Genomic DNA, 18,831 nt, shown 5'->3' on the forward strand with positions numbered 1-18,831 from the left:
CTGTAGTGCAGTTTGACATAATCCAGAGCCACCATTTGATCTCAATTTCTGCTTGGCACCTTAATTATACCACATTTTCCATGTAGCACTCGTTAGAAAGCATTAAATGTACCTTTCAAATTTTCTTTTACCTCCTTCATGGCAAAGGGCCTGTCTCAGACTAAATTATGTACATTTTTATCTTATGCGACATGTTCTGCTAACCTAATGGAATTTGTTTCTTTGAAAAAGCATTTTGAATGATAGCCCTGAATCTCTAACAGCTTGGCTTAAGAAGCTGCATTGCCAAATTAGGACAATGAACACACATGGGATAAAGCTGCAGAGGTTTTGCACTGTCCACTATATAGACATCACAGACATTACAGAGAAGCCTGGAGAAGCTGACAGATCATAAGACACTCACAGGCTAATAGGTTGGTAATTTGGCTCTGGCAAATAACCGTGCACCTATAAACACACACAATACCACTGAAATAAAAGCCCTCAGGCATGGTGGAGGTGCAGTGGCTGTAACACACGCACACACATACACACACGCACACACACACACACACACACACACACACACACACACACACACACACACACACACACACACAAACACACACACACACACACACACAGTTACATTAGACATTGGCTTGAGTTGTCATGATGATTTGTATTTGTGGTAGATTTAAGAGCAGTGGGCTGTAATGTAATATTAGCACCGCTAAATACTGTGTGTGGCATTATCACATAGTACAGAAGTGGCTGGGTAAGAAGTGATAAAGCCACATTTCACAGTAGGAAACAAGTGTTCTGCATGAAATAGTGAAGAACGTGATGGGGGTATAGTATGATTGATAGCAGGCATATTGTAATTAAGTTTGCTAGTCTGAAAATGGAAATGAATGTAGAATGGGTGAAATAAGTGAACATTACTGATGAGATTACCAGGTCATTTCTTAAGAACTTTATTCTTAAAAACAAATATTTTTATTACATATTTAAAAAACAGTTCTAAAAAATACAATGTACTGTACTCTATAGCACAATGCTGTTTTCAAGTCAGAATTTTCAGAAGCATATTGTTAATATTCCGTAACAACATGGTTTGGATCTTAAAAGACCAAAGCTTTATATTAATTCTCTCATACTAATTTATTAAATTATTTATTGGTTTATTAACATTATTATTAAATGTTATAAATAGCAGACTGGGGGGTGCTTATATGGGGATGTTGTAGCCTAGTGGTTAAGGTGTTGGAATACTGATCAGAATATCATGAAATTGAATCCCAGGTCCACCAAGCTGCCACTGCTGGGCCCCTGAAACCTCAATTGCTCAGTTGTATAAACTGAAATTTAAAAAATGTATGTTACTCTGGATAACGGTGTCTGGTAAATGCCAGAAATGTAAATAAAGCACCATGTGTACTGTACATGTTAAAGACAGAGATGTTACTTTGGGTTTTCTTACATAGGAAAGACTTGAGGACTGAGAACATTATGGTTTCCTAGTAAAATGACAAGCTGCCTTTTTCTTAGAATAGAGAAAATAGAGGCTGGTAAGGGAATAGCTGTATATCTTAACTTTGACATACTGTAAGAGATAAAATGAAACTAATTTCTTTCCTGGATGTTTTGCAACATTAAACACACAATGGTTCTTTAACAAATAACAATTTGTAGTCTTTGCAAATTACTGTGGTATATGATGAATAAACACTTCCGGGCATATAATTATTAGAAAAAATAGCAATTTTGGGATAATAATTAACTCTGCATTGCAAAGGACTACATCACAAGACCCTGTTGTTGATTATCTTCCTATAAAAATATGCACAATAGTATTTTATTCCTTACATACTGTACATACAAATTTTTGAAGACTTATATATAAATTCAAACCGTACTAATATTACATTTTCAGCAAAACACACCAATGGCACAAACCCTACAATAAAGATCTAGAGGAAAAGTTTTAGTTCTGCTATACAAACAGAAGAAATTTGGTCAGACTGTATGAATATTCAGTGAATATGCTGCAGCAGACAAAAGGATAAATAGGAAGTGAAATTCTACAGAGCAAATCAGCCCAAATATCCCTGAACAAAGAATGATGCATTAGCAACATTAGCAAGCTAGTCAATTTGTTTACATTTTCACCACATAACTAGTGTTCTGATTATTGAGAAGTTTTAAATGCTGGTTTTCTTCAGGATGTTTGTAAGCATTTATGAAAACAGCAATATTAATACAGTAGTGTTAAACAGCAGTAAAGCACTGTTTGAAGAGAATTCACCACCACATGTTAGGCGTATTCGCTTGTGTGCTCGTGTTGCATGCTTTGCATAGGCAAAATGCAATAAAACAGAGATGTTCATCACATTGTTCAGGCAATATCACTCATTTTGCATCTTTACTCATTCTTAATAGATCTGAAGCAAGTGGGAGTCATGATTCAAAACTACCTCAGTTTTATTATCATAGATTTTATTCATATGATAACGTATATGCTTTTGTTTTTTGTCTGTTTTCTATTTTAAATAAAAAACCATGACTAATTCACATCCTGTTTTCAGACCAGTACTAACAAATGTATTATATACTTAAAGAAACCCTTACAATAAAAATCCTGACTTCAAGAACACAGATAATTAATTTACATGAAGTTGACCTTTCTTTAATCTTATTAATTAATCTAATCATATTAATTTGATCTTTTCTCAAAATATATTAATAAATACGTTTATCACTCTTCTGATTGTTCCAAGTTTCATGACCATTTTGTATAAAATTCAAATGTTCCATGGAAATTACATATTTCTGAATGATCAGTTATCTTAACATTAAAATCATACAAGCTCATATGAATTTATAAGAAAATGTATACATTTAAGGATATTACAATACTGTCTTTTGTGTGTTTGTGAGCTCAAAAATGCTGCAACTATTTAGAAAAGCTTGGAAGGATGTCATGGCAACAGAAGGTTTGGCTTGAAAATGCAATGCAATGACTAAAATGCAACAGAACAGAACATGCTCTTACTCTCTTAAACTTGCTGCCCTCTTTATAGTCTGATCTCAGCATCTCTAAATGGAAATAATTAAGGAGATGTAAAATGAGATGGTGATTGGCACAAGGAACCAATATAGAACCACATTGATATTCAGTGCATACAAAAATGCACATCAAAAATATACATACATTCCAGAATAAAAATGAAAAACATATACACACACACACACACACACACACACACACACACACACACACACACACACACACACACACACACACACACACACACACACAAAACACACACACACACACACACACACACACACACACACACACACACACACACACACACACACACACACACACATTCAAGACCTACTGAGTAAGAAAAAAAAGTAATCTGATTAAACTTCCTAACATATGTAATACTGTAGATTACCTATGGATGTATTTTCCCCCCAGAAGACTATTTTACTTATTTTATTTTAGACTCTTATTTCGCAATTGATATTTGTACACACATTCAGTTATAACTGTCTGAATTAGAGATCTCTTTACAAGACCTGAAGAACCAGAACCTAATATGTTTGCACAATAAACTGTAATTAAGCATGGCAATTGAGTTTTTTCTTAGACCATAACTTAGCAAACAAGTCCAGCTATTGATTACACCCTCCACAAAGTGGGAATGTATATATCAGCTTTACAAAAGTATTTGATTGGTAACAAGAGGGACTGGTAGACAGTGTTATGGTGCACTAAGTGTAAAACCAAAAGCAAAATGGTTGAGCGGTGTATTCATCTCAATATAACCAAAATCCATTCCCATAGACTGCTACAACTTGCTGTTATAAGTTTTATATTTACTTGTTGGTGGTATTTACATAAGAGGCTGTGTAGCATGTAAAATGTACACACAGAAGTCTGCTATTTTTCTCACAGAGAAAGCTACAGAGAATATAATGAGGTAGTAACCATGTTCCCCGATCTGACAATCTCCTACCTATATACAGTGATACTAACAAAAAATGTCATATAATATATAATATTTTGCCAAGCCACAAGCAGTAAACACGTATAATTATGCGGGTAAATAAATCTTAAATGTTGCACTATGAATCTGCATAAGATTTGCATGAGATTCATGTAAACAAGGCATTTGTATGTACTTTTAGAAAACCAAAACAAGAGACCCAACATTTCACACAGGAATCAGTTCTGACAATCCTAAATGGCAGTTCTTAAATGTCCTCTGCTTATTAAAAGCATTACAGTATACAGAGCACAAGTGTAATCACGAGAGCTCAATGGTCACAAGGATGTCAGGCGTCTGGTACCTACATGCTGTGTATCATCTATACAGACAAAAATGAATGATATACAAAAGTGTTTCACAGAGAACAAAAAAGAAAAGAAAAAACGACATTGCATCCTACCTCTGGTAAACCAGGTGATGGTATTGAGAGTTTCTGAAATGGTCAGAGCTCAGAACCTCTTACAGGCATGCAGGCACGAGCGCAAAGCTACAGGCAGCGGTGTACACAGAACACTTGAGCCTTTTTACTCAGTGGCAACATCTCTTCCCTTCCAGCAGGAATTAATTAAACATCTCTTCTCTCGTGATTATCCGTCTGCTGTTTCTATGCAATGCTCTCCTGTCGTCTGCAGTGTACAGAAATGTCTCTGCACTTTCTTTTCTGACAGACTGTTTACACAGGGACGACTGCTCTCCCTCTCTTGCTCTTGCTCTCTGACTCGCTCTCTCTCTCTCTCTCTCTCTCTCTCTCTCTCTCTCTCTCTCTCTCTCTCTCTCTCTCTCTCTCTCTCTGCTCTTGTTCTTTCTCCTGCTCGTACTCTCTCGCTTGTTTCCACCCCCACTCCATCGACAATACATCGGTGTGGCTGTCTAATAGGGCCAGTGTGATCACAATAAACCAGCCAAAACATCACAGCTCATGCCTCATTGCCCAACTCTTACTTTGCCACATGTCTCAGCATAGGCTTATTATTTTGACCACATGTATTATTATTCAGTGTGTTCTCACGTATGATATTACACAGGAGATAAAAAAGGGAGCTCAAAGGAGTTGTTTCATATTTAAAAAATGTACATAGCATTGTTTGCTACATTACAAAAAAAGACTAAAGTCATAGCATAGCATTTCACTGCTAGTCCAGATATGTGAGTCACTGTATGCAGAAATAACACAACTGTCACTCTGTTGTATTTTTAGAAAACATTACTGTGTTACTCTTTGCGACACAGAATCAATCACCTCACCTAACTAAACACGCAGAACTTTAGAATTATTGTTTTTCACTTTTCCCAGTTTGCATCAAGTCCAATAATAAAAAAGACTATCATGCCACTATTGGCTTTATTAGTGATAATGGGTCAAGTGTTTATTCTCACTTGGGCTGCCAGCTATGATACAAACAAAAGATAATATGGCTGAAAAGTAGTCTTAAATGCCTATGTTTTTCCATGCTTACATTTCTCTTTAACTTTGCACAACATCAAGCAGATTTTTTGTCATTATTGCACTAATCTGTGTATATACTTTCAGTTCACTTTTACAAGCATTGTTAAATTTAGCAGCCCTACAAAATGGCAACCTTATCCCGTACTTATAAGTATTGGGAGCATTAACATACACAGTCAATACCCATAAATAGGCAGTTCATTCCTCTGAAAAAATATCTGAGTAAAATAAATAATAAAAAAATAAATAATAAAAAAAACCCAGGTCAGAAAAGTCTTCACTCTTCAAGCTACCGGTGGTTGAAGTTGGCTTATCAGTAATTTTTACTGTTATATTCAATGTTCACCTAAACATTATTACAGTGCAACATTGCTTAATTTGTAGAGCATTGAAATGGACAAAAATAGCTCAGAAATGATCCGCCTCCACTGGACTGATTTTATACAGCCTAAGATTTGATTTTTTTCTTCTTCTTTCATTTACACTTGCTAAGTTTTTTCTGTTTAATACTTTTGTACTAGGCAAGATTCCATTTACCAACCTGCTAATAAACTTTGTATTAAACAAGAGTGTAATGTGACAGGACATGCAATGCTAGTGATTTTGCTTGGAACTTACCTCAACAGTGTAACAGCACATAGTGTATAAAAAACGGTACAAGTTTCCACTGAAAAGCATTTGATTAGTGCTTTGCGCAATATATTTTTGCACTCTATTTAGATGCTGAGAAAAAAACAAACATCAAAAGCATTTAAAGTTGGTCAAATGTGAAACAAGATAGGATGCACTGTAATAGTTAAGATCAAGCTGTCAAACAGCAAAACAGCCATGTACTGCAATGACATGACAAAAAATTCGAACTTTATACAAAAAGGCTGTCAATCTCTACCTCTTTTTTTCTCCTGTTTGTCTCTTTCTCTCCCTCTCTTCTTTTTCATCAGTCTCTCTGGGACTTTCCCCTCTGCTGTGATGGCTCTGCTTCATACCAGCAGAGCATTTGCTTTCACATTCTGTCCTGCTTTTAATTTCATCATTGTCGACATCCAGTTAAGTGTCAACATTATGACAAGCCAACATTATGTCTGATCATTAAATAACCACACTGTTTGTCCCCCTCAGCTGTTCTGCCTACTACTGTGTGAAAAAATGTATCCAAATAAATCCAGAGGTTAAAATCAGAGTGGGGCCTATTCATAAACTTGCTTTATATCCAACATGTGTCAAGAAATATGTATGCAATAATTTCAGTTTCATAGTTGACAGTGTTAAATTAAGTTATATCATTTATTTGCATCCAATGAACTTTTAGGTGTGATTTTAGCACATTGATCATTGCCAGCTCACACCTACTACCTGGATCTCCACTATCACCCCACCAACCAAGGAGGGTGAACAAAGGCTAACAGATGTTTTTTCTGAGACATATGAGGCTAGAAATTGCATCATTTCTGCTCATTCTGCTTATGATACAGTATGTCAAAGGATAGCTGAACTCAGAGTACGGCACAAACTGCCCTTTCTACATGCATGAGCTCACAGACACCCACAATTGGTAAGCATCACTCTGATCAACAGGGGAGAGAGTAAGGCCATCCCTCCCACACAGAGAGCACAACCAAATATGCTCTGTTGGACTCACAGCCATTGATGGCTATGGCATAGTCACGATTCAAACTTAGAGTCTCCCTCCGTTATATGTTATATAGATTTATTTAAGCTATTTTCAGGCATTGCTAGAGCTTTGCGAGAGTAAAAACACAACGTGAAAATGTTTCAAAAGAATTTAATATAGAGAATTTTAACTTTCATAAAAGCAAACAAGCACAAATGATTGTTTATGCCTCAATAAATATGTGGAAATCTGCAAAAAACAAGGTGGTGTATGCAAATATATGACATTAGCATCCACACTGTGATTTAGTGCAGCCTGAAATTCACTTCAAGAATGGTGATTGCATACACAAATTCCATAACCGATGGACAGGCATTAAATTTGCATAATCCTGTGATCAATTGAGTACTAAATAAAACCAGTATGTAATTAAAGTTTCTCAGAATTATATCCAGGATCATAAAAAAAGAGACTTATTAACTTCACAATAATGTGTATGTCTATCCATGAATGCGTGTGTCTTTATAAATTCATTGAGCTAGAGAGACGTGTGTGTGTGTGTGTGTGTGTGTGTGTGTGTGTGTGTGTGTGTGTGTGTGTGTGTGTGTGTGTGTGTGTGTGTGTGTGTGTGTGTGTGTGTGTGTGTGTGTGTGTTGAACGACGTAAGTCGTTTTTTTTCTTGTTTAGTGTATATTTTTGGACACTGCATGTAACAGAAACAGCACTGCATCATCAGAAACATCAAATTTGATTTAACACCAATTGATTCAACAAAACATAAAATGTCTCAAAGGAAAGAACAACAAAGGGTGCAAATCTTGGATGGAAATGAAGACTTTCTTTACTTTATTTCCTTTTAAACAGTAAATGAAACCAAAGATGTAAAAAGCAGCACATGCTGAAGAGGCCAGGCAGCCATCAGAGCAGCTACAGTATGCAGATACATTACACTAATCAGATACACATCCACAGCAGTTAGGGTCAACCCAGAGGGACTTGGGGACTGTAAAGTGATTATGATGAGGCAGAGGAAGTGGATGGGTGAGGATACAAAAAATAAAATTTGTTATACCTGATACATATAGCACACACTTAGCAAGAAATTACATTATAATAAATCAAAGGTCAGTTTTACAAACTCGGTTCATTAGATGTTGTGCAGGATACAATTATGTTTGCCGTATTTATCTATATAAAATCAAGATGACATGACAGCAGACATGTTGTATGAAAAAATGTCTTTGTATTGGTGAAAGGTGGAACACGAATGTGTGACTTCATGTGAATTTTAAAGTTATGTGGGTTGTCAGTTATTTTCGGTGAACAGAAGATAGTTGTGGTTCCTATAATGTACAGCATAAAATGTCAGTCAGCTATTTTTCTCCCCAACTTCATACTTATGTACACGCACCCATCCTGTATGTGCTTACACCCACACAGTAACAGAGTTGATAACCTCACTGCAACCTCCTTTTTTGAAACACCTTTGTTTTCTCTTCCCACTAAAAGAAAATGATGTAAATAGGTTCAAGTGCTACATACAATATTTAAGCACTGCAGCTATATATTTTCAAATTCACAGCTAACACACTTTTGTACTGTACTGGTTTAAAAACAGTAAAAACTTCATTTATGCAGGCACACTTTATTATTTGCATATTTGCATTTTTTCTTTATTTTCATTAAATTAAGCTTGATCAAAGTCCCAGTGTGAGGCAAAAAAACTCCCTTTACATGTAAGAAAAATAACAAAAGGTTCAAATATCTGGTTCATCTATATTTTTTATGTTTGCCAACACCACAGTAATGCACATATTTGCGGATACACACATCTCTCATTTCCTCTACAGGCCGCCTACTCTAACTCCAGCATTTCCTCTGATGTCATCATTTAGCACTTTACTGTCTGTGTGCATAAGAAACTTTCATTTAAGCTCACTGACTGCAATAAAGATGTTGTTCCAGATTTACACTGCATTTATCTATTAATCATCACTGTGGTCCAGTGTTACATTTGTCAATGAAATTGTGTAAATATATCCATATAGCAATTTAATCACATACTGTAACAAACATTTAATACAACAATATGCAGGCATGTGAAATAAATTAATCGCACAGCTTGTGTCCAACACTGTGTTTGTACCACTATGTATATCTGAAAATAACAGAATTATAGCCGTTCACTTTTCCACAACAATACCATCAAAAAAACACTTCAAACTGTTAAGGAGGCCCAGCCATTTACTGTAGTATCTATAAGTATGGAGGATGGGCAACATAAAGAATGCCTCATCTTGAGTCAGACTTGATTTATACAAAATAGAAATTCTTTTTTTTTCTTCCTTTTGTTAATTTCTTTGTAGAGAAATAAGTCTAAATATCTGAAATATGATGATAAAAATATGGACTTTAATATAAATTACCAATTATTCTTCGGAAGTGTTCTAGTAAATGAGAGACATGAGAGAACATGAGAGAAAATATATATTTAAAAATTGAGTTCTTTTGCATTTAAAATAGAATACTGATGGTACAGACACAATACAAAACTCTTCATTTATTTTTAAACAGAATTGATTATTTCAGTTTAAGATTCAATGTAATTAATTAAATAATGGTTTGATAGTGATGCTGGTGCTTGTTTTACTTGGTAAATATCTTGTTCAGTTAGTCAGTGTTCTTCCTACAGTTATAACAAAAACATACAATAAATGTTGAAACATTAATTGTATTTCATCCGATAATTTATCTCCATAATATACAGCAAACATATTCATATAAAATTGTATATCCTGCCTTTTGGACTACCAAGATTCAAAGATTAAATATTTCCCTAGAGCAGGGCAAATATGATATCAGATTGAAACAAACTCCCACTCAATTGACATGTTCAAGACTTTATCATTTGCTCCCTTTTGGCATTACTTGCCTGAGAAACAGCAATACAATAAAAATATTTGAGGGAAAATTGCCTCACATCAGTGTTATTTGTTTTTCAAAACTGAACTCGGATGAATCGTGTCAGACAGTTGCTTATCCAAAACTGAATCTTCTTATCAGCAGTTGCAAGCATATTCATTTGAGTATTCTTGCAAGGTCTCTCAGGTGAATGATTTCAATTAGAGAGGGCAAAAGACAGATAGAATGTACAGCCTAGCTGGTAAACTGAATCAGCCTTGAGGGACTCGCCGGAGAGGACAACTCTCGTGATAGTCCTTCAGTTAAACCCGGTGGAGAATAATAAGAGAACAGAGAAAGAAACCAAGAATAACTGCAGCCAATGAGTCAGTCTTTGGGGCAGACTTTAAAGACCAGGGTTTTTTTGTAGCCTGTCTGGGGAGTGTATAGGACCATAATCAGAAACAACACATCATTACATTCACAACTGACAGATAATTATCAACTAGGGAGAAAATAATTAGCTGGCAAATAAGAGAATCAAATGAAGAAATGGTTTTGTAATTACAGATGACCCTGTGAAATTAGTTCCCCTGGGTGTGTTAAAGCCATCTGTGTAAAGATAACATGGTCATTTGCCATTAATCATCACAAACCTATACACTGTAGTCTATTGTGGGTGTCTGTGTATCTACATTCTTTAATTTTTAAGACACGTTTACAATATATGTCTTAAACACACACACACATGCACACATGCACACACACACACACACACACACACACACACACACACACACACACACACACACACACACACACACACACACACACACACACACGTGTGTGTGTTTAAGAAATATATTGTAAACGAGTCTTAAAAATTAAAGAATGTAGATACACAGATATACATATATAGGGCCCATTATAAATGGCTGATTTGGAGATGGAATAATGGAAAGTAATTAGTCCATGGATTTTCAGACACTCCTATACCAATTATTAACATGAGAAATAAGCAAAATACAATGAAGGATGAAATCTCCAATAAGATTGATTACACTAGACTAGATTACACTATTACTTTTATTCTAGAAAATAAAAAAGGGGAAATGGGGATACATTAAACATCCCTTCACAACATTCCCAACAACCTGGTCTGGATGACATCAGCAGCTTGCTGTCACCATGGCAATGGAAATGTCTCAGCAAATTGTGAGCAGACCAATTGTATGCTGGGAGCCAAGTAAATATCTTGATGGTCACCAATACGATCTGATCCTCAGTTGAAAACACACTTTCATTAGGGCACAAACATGCCTGGGTTTTAACTTAACACCATTATAACACAGCAATATACAGTGTGTCAAAAGTATACATTTAGCAGTCCATCTGTAATTACAAATTTGGGTAGCAGAGAATTAGCAGTCATGCGACTAACACTTTTCCAAAAGGGATATGATTACAGTGTTACAATGCAAATAAAAACCCAGTCAGACAAATTCTGCTTATGGTGTATAAGCTGTGTGCAGGCATCTATTACATTTGCAGTAAATTATTCAAGAACTCTCTCTGGCTGCATAATCAAAATTACTTTATCTGTTTTCCTTGGAGGAATGGTACATTTGGGTAGGGATACTTTGGAGTCCTGGCATCCTCTGCTCCCTTTGGATATCTGCATCTCAGCAGTTTTTAATTAAAATGCTCGATTTGTGCCACCTATCTTGGCTGGCAGTGAGTACAGGACAATATATTACTTCTCCCATCCCCTGGCAGCTGGTGAGAGCCAGGCTTTTCACGTCAGTGTATTATGGTCTATAAACTGCATTTAAAAAATAATGCATTCTCTTTGCTTAAGTTAAGTTTAAGTTAACAATTCTAAAGATCTGGATTAATGCAGGGAATAATCATTTTGATAATCAATATATTCAATATTTATGTATAATTAGGTTTATATTTTCATTGTACTAATGATGAAAATAACATACACCATATTAGCAACAATAATATTGTGATGCATGTAACCTTGAGCAACAGCCTGTTGATTTAGGTAACGGCATAGTAAAAGAAAACACTGATATAAACAGTATACCACCACACTAAAAGTAAGCTTACCCCTTTTTTTGCCTGGAAGATCAATTTTATACTTAAAAGCACAATTTATGTGTAAATTCAGATTAAGTGAATCATTCAAATATAATTTATACAAGTCATGAATATTCCTAGTTTCACAGTTATTGTTTTTACATGTCTGTGATGTTTTCTAATGAACTTAGAAAGGCCTGTTTCTAAGTTTCTAAAATAAAAACCATCAAGCTTTCGACCAAGATAAAGCAGATACTTGAAGTATGTATGTGTCACATGTCTCCACACAAGCACCAGACCGTATCCAGTTTGCACCCAAGTTAATCAGCACGGCCTTTCTTGGAGCCTCATATGTGACCACTCACTCACGTCTGCATGACAGCAAAAACCGCCTGCTCCATGTCTGTTCTTGAATCCCATAAGATCATGGTCTCAGTACACCTCTAATCTGTGGACTAGCTTGGTCAAGAAACGACCAAAAAGAGCCAGGTAATAAATACTTCACAGGGTCTTTATTGCATTTTCCAAATACTAGTATAAAGCAGCTGACCTTGTCCACTTAGCCATACAATACACAGGTTTCATTCTTCAATAAATCACACTGAACTGGAACAGAAATGAGATACTATATTAAGTACTGTATGCTAAACCTAAATGGTGGAAATCAGTTATCTTTTATATATGGCCTGGAAAATCTAGAGAGAAAGTAAATGCACATAGGGTTTGATAATAATCTTACTCCATCTGTTATGACAACCTTAGGAGAAACACTGTTAGACGGACTGTGCCTGCATGCACAGTGTTTTGTATCAAAAGACACTTCACTGTCAAACACAGTTTGGCAGCAAGTTATGCCTTTTGTTGCGTGTGTAAAAAACTCTTAGTTTTATACAACTGCTCATCCACATCATTTTCCAAAACTGCAACTACAGTGCTGTGTATATCAATTGTTAGTATCTGTTACAAAAATGTATGTTTTAATAATCCTGCCAAAAAAAGCCTGCGTAGAAAAATAAATTCTAAACATATTTCTATTTTTTTTTTTTTTTTGCTATAAATTGTTTTGGCACTAAAGTTTCATCTTGGATGTAATTAGAAGGGTCTTTTTTTTTTGCTCTTTGAGGATGGTTTTTGCTGCCTGACAGAGCAGTGGGATGCTCCATGCCTCAGCCATTAGAATGCAGACCACAGCTCACTGCTGTGCGCAGAGGAATGATGAAATAAGGGCTATAAATAGCAGCCTCCCAGGATCCCCTTTACACACACTGTAAACATTTCATAGCAAGGCAAGCAAGAACATTTCTGCTTCTTCTCAGAATTTCTCAGTATGCCCCATTTTGTCCATTTAGCCATCTCACCTATACTGTACAGACATGCAATGACTAAAAAAAATTATTCAATCAGTACACAATGCAGAAAAAAAACACATCATATGGCAATATTTTAGTCAGGATTTTCAGTTCTCATGAACTGACCTTGAGAGACATGGAACTGGCCAAGGAATCCTAGAATAGGTAAAAATTAAATAATTGCAAATGAATGAATGCAAAAATGAATTAACCGAAGGTAACTTTTCTGCCAAGGTGATGATAATATAAAGATCGTGATTATGATTAACAATCCACCAATTAGTAGTTTGACTGCGTAGGGAACTCTATTCTGGTTGTGTGATTGTCAGCTCATTTCCTCTTGACATAAAGACATTAACCTGTTTACAGTCACCACAGATGGATGCTGCAGCATAACCCCTGTGTTCTGTTAGCTACTTAGGACTAGATTCACTTTTCACAGATCACATTTACAACTGACAACATGTTTGGCTGACTGAAAGAGAAAATACATTTTGCTATTACTCTATGCTTTTGGGGGAACAGTACAGACTATTTGTAATGCCTGAAAATGCTCCTACCAGCAGGTGTCTTTAATCTGGTATAAGTGCAGATAAGACATGGAGGAAATGTAGCATGAGTGAATTGACCTTTTTTTTTTTTGGATGTCAATTCCTATCTTTGTATGTCAATTCCTATTCTACCACTAATGTGTTTGATTCTTGCATCAACATGCACTGTCTGTAATATAAATATAAAAAGGATAGGCATGTCACTGAATACAAATATATTATTTGTAATAAACAGATGTGCTATAACAGGCACAAATACAATTGTTAAAAGAGCTGCACAATTGTTTTTGGATATTTTTAAGGTTTGATTGACACTAAAAGTGTGTATTGGACTGAGATTTAATGGGATGCAAAGAAATGTTTTATGATCAAATGTTGGTCACTATAAATAAAATTAATTGTTGAAGCAGGATTAAAAAAAACAGGGCGAATTGATATTTTAGGCCATGCCCACTTTGTGTATAAAGCAGATAGAGATGCAGTGATGTTGCGTTACATCCCTAATAGAAAGGTATAAGACCTCCATCAAACTACAAACTAGAGCGATTTGTTGGGAAAAAAAAAAAAAAAGTAGTCATTTTTAATGTTTCATGTTTAACCGACAGGATCTGAAAGTGCAGTGTAGAAGTTAAAGCACCTACCTACAGTGTGTCCCTGTGTGTTCTCCTGGTTCTCCTGATGCTGTTGGAGCTCGAACAACAAAGTCACATCCACGTAGATTTTGATCAAGCTGCCTTTTAATTGGCTTTGTTTGTGCAGCTGTCACTCCAGAGACACCAACAATACAAAGCAAACGGTAAATAAATAAACAAACCTAGTATACAGTACAGACTAACAGCATTAACATGACTAACAGACACCTTGTTTATCTTCAGAACTGAATATTAGCTTTAAAATGTTAATCATGGTTGTCGTTAGCGGGCTACAGGATGATGTCACTGCATTTACTGTAGCTGTACTTGTGCACCACTTTATTTCCCTTTTTACACGGTCTGGTATCACGGGGTTTGTGCACAGGGCTTTTTTGTTGTTGTCAGGAGTAGCCTTTTTCGGTTAAAGAGGGTGCCCGTGCAGCAAGGATGGGTTGCGACGAAGAAATTGGTTGCCATGGCAATACTCTTTTTTCCGTGCTGACGTCACGCCACCGCTCTTGGTGAATCCCTTTCTTCTGGGGTTATAACTTGATCGGGCGATGACGTCACAGGGCGCACTGGGAGATGTAAAACAGTGTCTGACAGCATGGTCACGTCTTAATACGTTTTTTTTGTTTCTTCTCTGGGTTTTCATGCGCCTGTCACTGCATCACGGTTTGCTCTAAATAAATCAACTGCAACACGTATAAGGCATGCATTGCATTTTGTTGTTGTTGTTGGTTCAAACTGCATCATATAACCTACAAGGTCATCCATGAGGGAAATATCCCTGCAGATTGCAATTACAGATTAAATATTTGCTTTACCCTATTAAATATTCTCTACTTCTAAAAATCAATTCAGTGCTGCCACCTTATGGCAAAGAATTAACACTCTACACGTCTAGAAACCTTAAGTTCAAGTTGATTTTATTGTTTTATCTAATATCATCTGAACGTTGAAGCACTTTGCATGGTTCACTCACAATGGTGTGAGCTACTGACCGTATAGGGCAAGAATGCTCAATCAGAGTATGTGTGTATTTTTGAAAGATCACTAGAAGGTCATCCGTCCCAGGCCAAGTTCCATAATTAAGGTCTCAGCATGCCATCCTCAGCCAGGTGTATGATGGGGCATCTGTCAGCACCTGATGGGAGTGTAATTAGCACATGGCTTCAGCATGCTACTTTACTCCTAACACATCCTGTCATGGCAGATACACACTCCTAACAACACAATAAGGGCTTAAAGCTTAAGTGATAATGTATGAGTAATAGATTAGATAACAGGTCTCATTAGGTTCTGATGATTCTTTTTCTTTTTTGGTGCCTAATCAAATGTGCACATGTGACTAAGAACCAGTGACGTTTGTCTTTTCCCCCCCTATAAATTCATGGTGATGTGTTGAGTCCTATATGAATTTATAAAAAAAAAGGAGGAGAGAATTAATTCTACTCCCATATATGTGCCTTCTTATGTTAGATAAATGGTCATTATAATTACATCTTAGACTGTCAATGTGCAGAAATTATTAGGAACAATAGAGCATTGCATAAACCAAATGAGCTACAGGATATACAGAGGGGATGCTGCCAGGGTGGGGAAGGTGCTTTTTTTTACTGTCTGATAAAATAATTTCTAGGGGTGAATGCTACACTCTCTGTTTTTCAAGAACCGTTGATAATAATTCAGGACATTCCCTCTTTATTGGCATTGACTGTCAGTCCACTACAGTTAAATGGTCATTTTCAAATAAAAACTAACAACAATAATTATTAATGCAGTGACTTGAATATTATTTAATCTGCAGAAAATGATAGCAATGTATATTAAGGGCTCTTGTTTACCCTGTTTCTTCCTCATTCCTTCACCAATCTCTTACACACTTACTTTAGTTCATCTACAGGCATTTGGAAAAGACCTTTGATTTATTTTTACGCATACGACTCATTTCAACCTCTTTTCTCTACTGCCTTACAAGGCAACCATCCTGGCTGGAATGTTTACTTGTGCATTTTTTCCTGGGATTAAAGTAATTCCTCTCAGCTGTGGAATTCCAGTGACCCAGCAGAACAAAAATAACCCATAGCTTGGGAATGGAGTGCTGTGCTGATTAAAGCATTAAGCAAACAGAACAAATCACATGGAGTAGGTCAGCAACTCTGCAATGCTTGTCATTTTGTTGTTTGGTTTCACAAAATGAACACAGCTTTCTACAGTGTTCAGCACAGCACAGGAAGATATGTGGATTTTAAAACTATCTAAATACAAAACATCCAGGCACAAAAGTTTAAATAATGTCCACAACCTTTTGCATGGCCCAAAAATGAAAACATGACAACTGCTACAAATGTTAATGCCATCATTTATGCAAAAGGCAAAAAAATTTTTCTTTATGACACTAGTGAATATATAAATCATTATATTTCTACAGCTGTATACTATAGAGTCAAGTAGAGCTAAGAATGCTGGAAAGATTATTTTTTCTGTAATCCACTGTATAATGACTGAGACTTGAGGATAGTTTTTTGGCAAGTGTTGAATTGTTTTAATTATACTAGCAAATTGAAGCCTATGTAGATGATTTCCTCTTGTAAGCACTGCCACTAAAGTAGATGTCTCCATCTATTTGCTCTACTTTTACACTACAGCAGGGGTGTCTCCATGATGACCTTGCAGGATCCCATCTCTACTGCCAGATAATTAACACATGGTCCACTGTGTTAACTTATGACCACACCCATTTTGTTGGTGCATGCCTGATTGTAAGCCCCCTGTGGTATTGAACAGCAAACTTTACAGATGCAAAAACCTTATGGAACCAATATTTTTAAAAGGCTAGTGTTTTAATCAGTTCTGATTTATCCCAATGATCACTTGAATTGCCAAGAGATGCCAAATGGCCTACAATGCATATCTTTGGACTAAGGGAGCTTAAGCTACAAACCCCAAACACACAGTGGAATAATCAAATCCCCAACCCTGCAGGTACAAGGTAAATGTGCTAAGCACTAAAGCATCGTTTGCCCTATGTTACAAACCAAAGCTGGTTGGAGTAGGAGATACACTTACCACATTGAGACAGCTTTTATAACCAAAATTATTAAAGAAACTCACAATGCCATATGTACAAAACACTATCTGCAAAAATATCTACAAAGAACTGCCTTTTAAATATACATAAGTGGATGGAAATAAAGAAGCATAAATAAACAGTCATTGTGAAAAGTTTTGTTAAAAAATGCTTGTTGTAGGTCTTCAAAGAGATGCTTTCAGCATATCAGCCTTCAGATAAGTCACAGGCATTATACAGATCACATGAGTCATCAGCTTGGTCTACTTCATTCTACTGTTTCAGTTTATTTAGGGAAAGTGTTGAGTTGACTGGCAACCATCCCAACAAACTCTTTTTACACACACACACACACACACACACACACACACACACACACACACACACACACACACACACACACACACACACACACACACACACACACACACACACACACATATTTTGGGAAATGTGATTTTCTTCTTCTTCTTCTTCTTCTTCTTCTTCTTCTTCTTCTTCTTCTTCTTCTTCTTCTTAAGAACCTCTTCTTTTAATGATATTATAGTGCCCATTTATAAATATGTTTAATTTGTGCTATAAAAAGAGTGCATTAATAAACCATAGTCAGTATAATTGTTGACCACTAGAGGGAGATATTGAGATGGACAAATTTGAATATATGGATATAACTTAATTATAAATAAGCTTTACATATAACATTTGTCTTAGCAGTGATGCAATTTTAAATCTCAGTGTATAATTGATCACAGCTAGTGTGAGTTTTATAAATGTGGACACAGTGTCATTGAGGCACTGCTCTTACACTGTGGTAATTTTCTGTCTGTGCTCTTTGTTCCAGAGTATAAATGCTGTTTAAAGTCAAATATTGACTATATACAAATATTGTGTTATATATAGTTATATTCACACAAAATGTCTTTAAGGGGTCTTAGCTGGTTCAGGGACCTTTAAAAGATCCTGCATGGAACCTGACTGTTTTCCCCAGAGGGACAATCGAAGAAGCTTTATGGGTTCTAGATTTCAGCTTTTTTGTTTAAGATTATTTCTGTCTGTTTAGAATCCATAAACATGTATTATGTTATACCACACATTCACACAAAAGGTTCACTATACCACTTTTAATTCTTTGTCA

At 35.9% G+C, this 18,831-nt stretch overlaps 1 protein-coding gene across 5 annotated transcripts in view; it reads right to left on the reverse strand.

Annotated features, from left to right (window-relative positions):
* LOC113654273 (diacylglycerol kinase beta) overlaps positions 1–15,056 on the reverse strand; it is an 81,130-nt gene extending 66,074 nt beyond the window's left edge. For 2 of the 5 annotated variants that reach the window (XM_027164324.2, XM_027164321.2), the window contains exon 1: positions 4,447–4,789. The gene's annotated coding sequence lies outside the window, so the exon portion shown is untranslated. Of the gene's footprint in view, positions 1–3,037; positions 3,082–4,446; positions 4,790–14,632 lie in introns of those variants that run through there. The other 3 variants (XM_047814596.1, XM_027164322.2, XM_027164325.2) reach the window with 3 other exon arrangements.
* Positions 15,057–18,831: the final 3,775 nt, after the last annotated feature.

Source organism: Tachysurus fulvidraco, chromosome 6 (genome assembly GCF_022655615.1).
Source record: "Tachysurus fulvidraco isolate hzauxx_2018 chromosome 6, HZAU_PFXX_2.0, whole genome shotgun sequence".
In the NCBI taxonomy this organism is placed as follows: domain Eukaryota; kingdom Metazoa; phylum Chordata; class Actinopteri; order Siluriformes; family Bagridae; genus Tachysurus; species Tachysurus fulvidraco.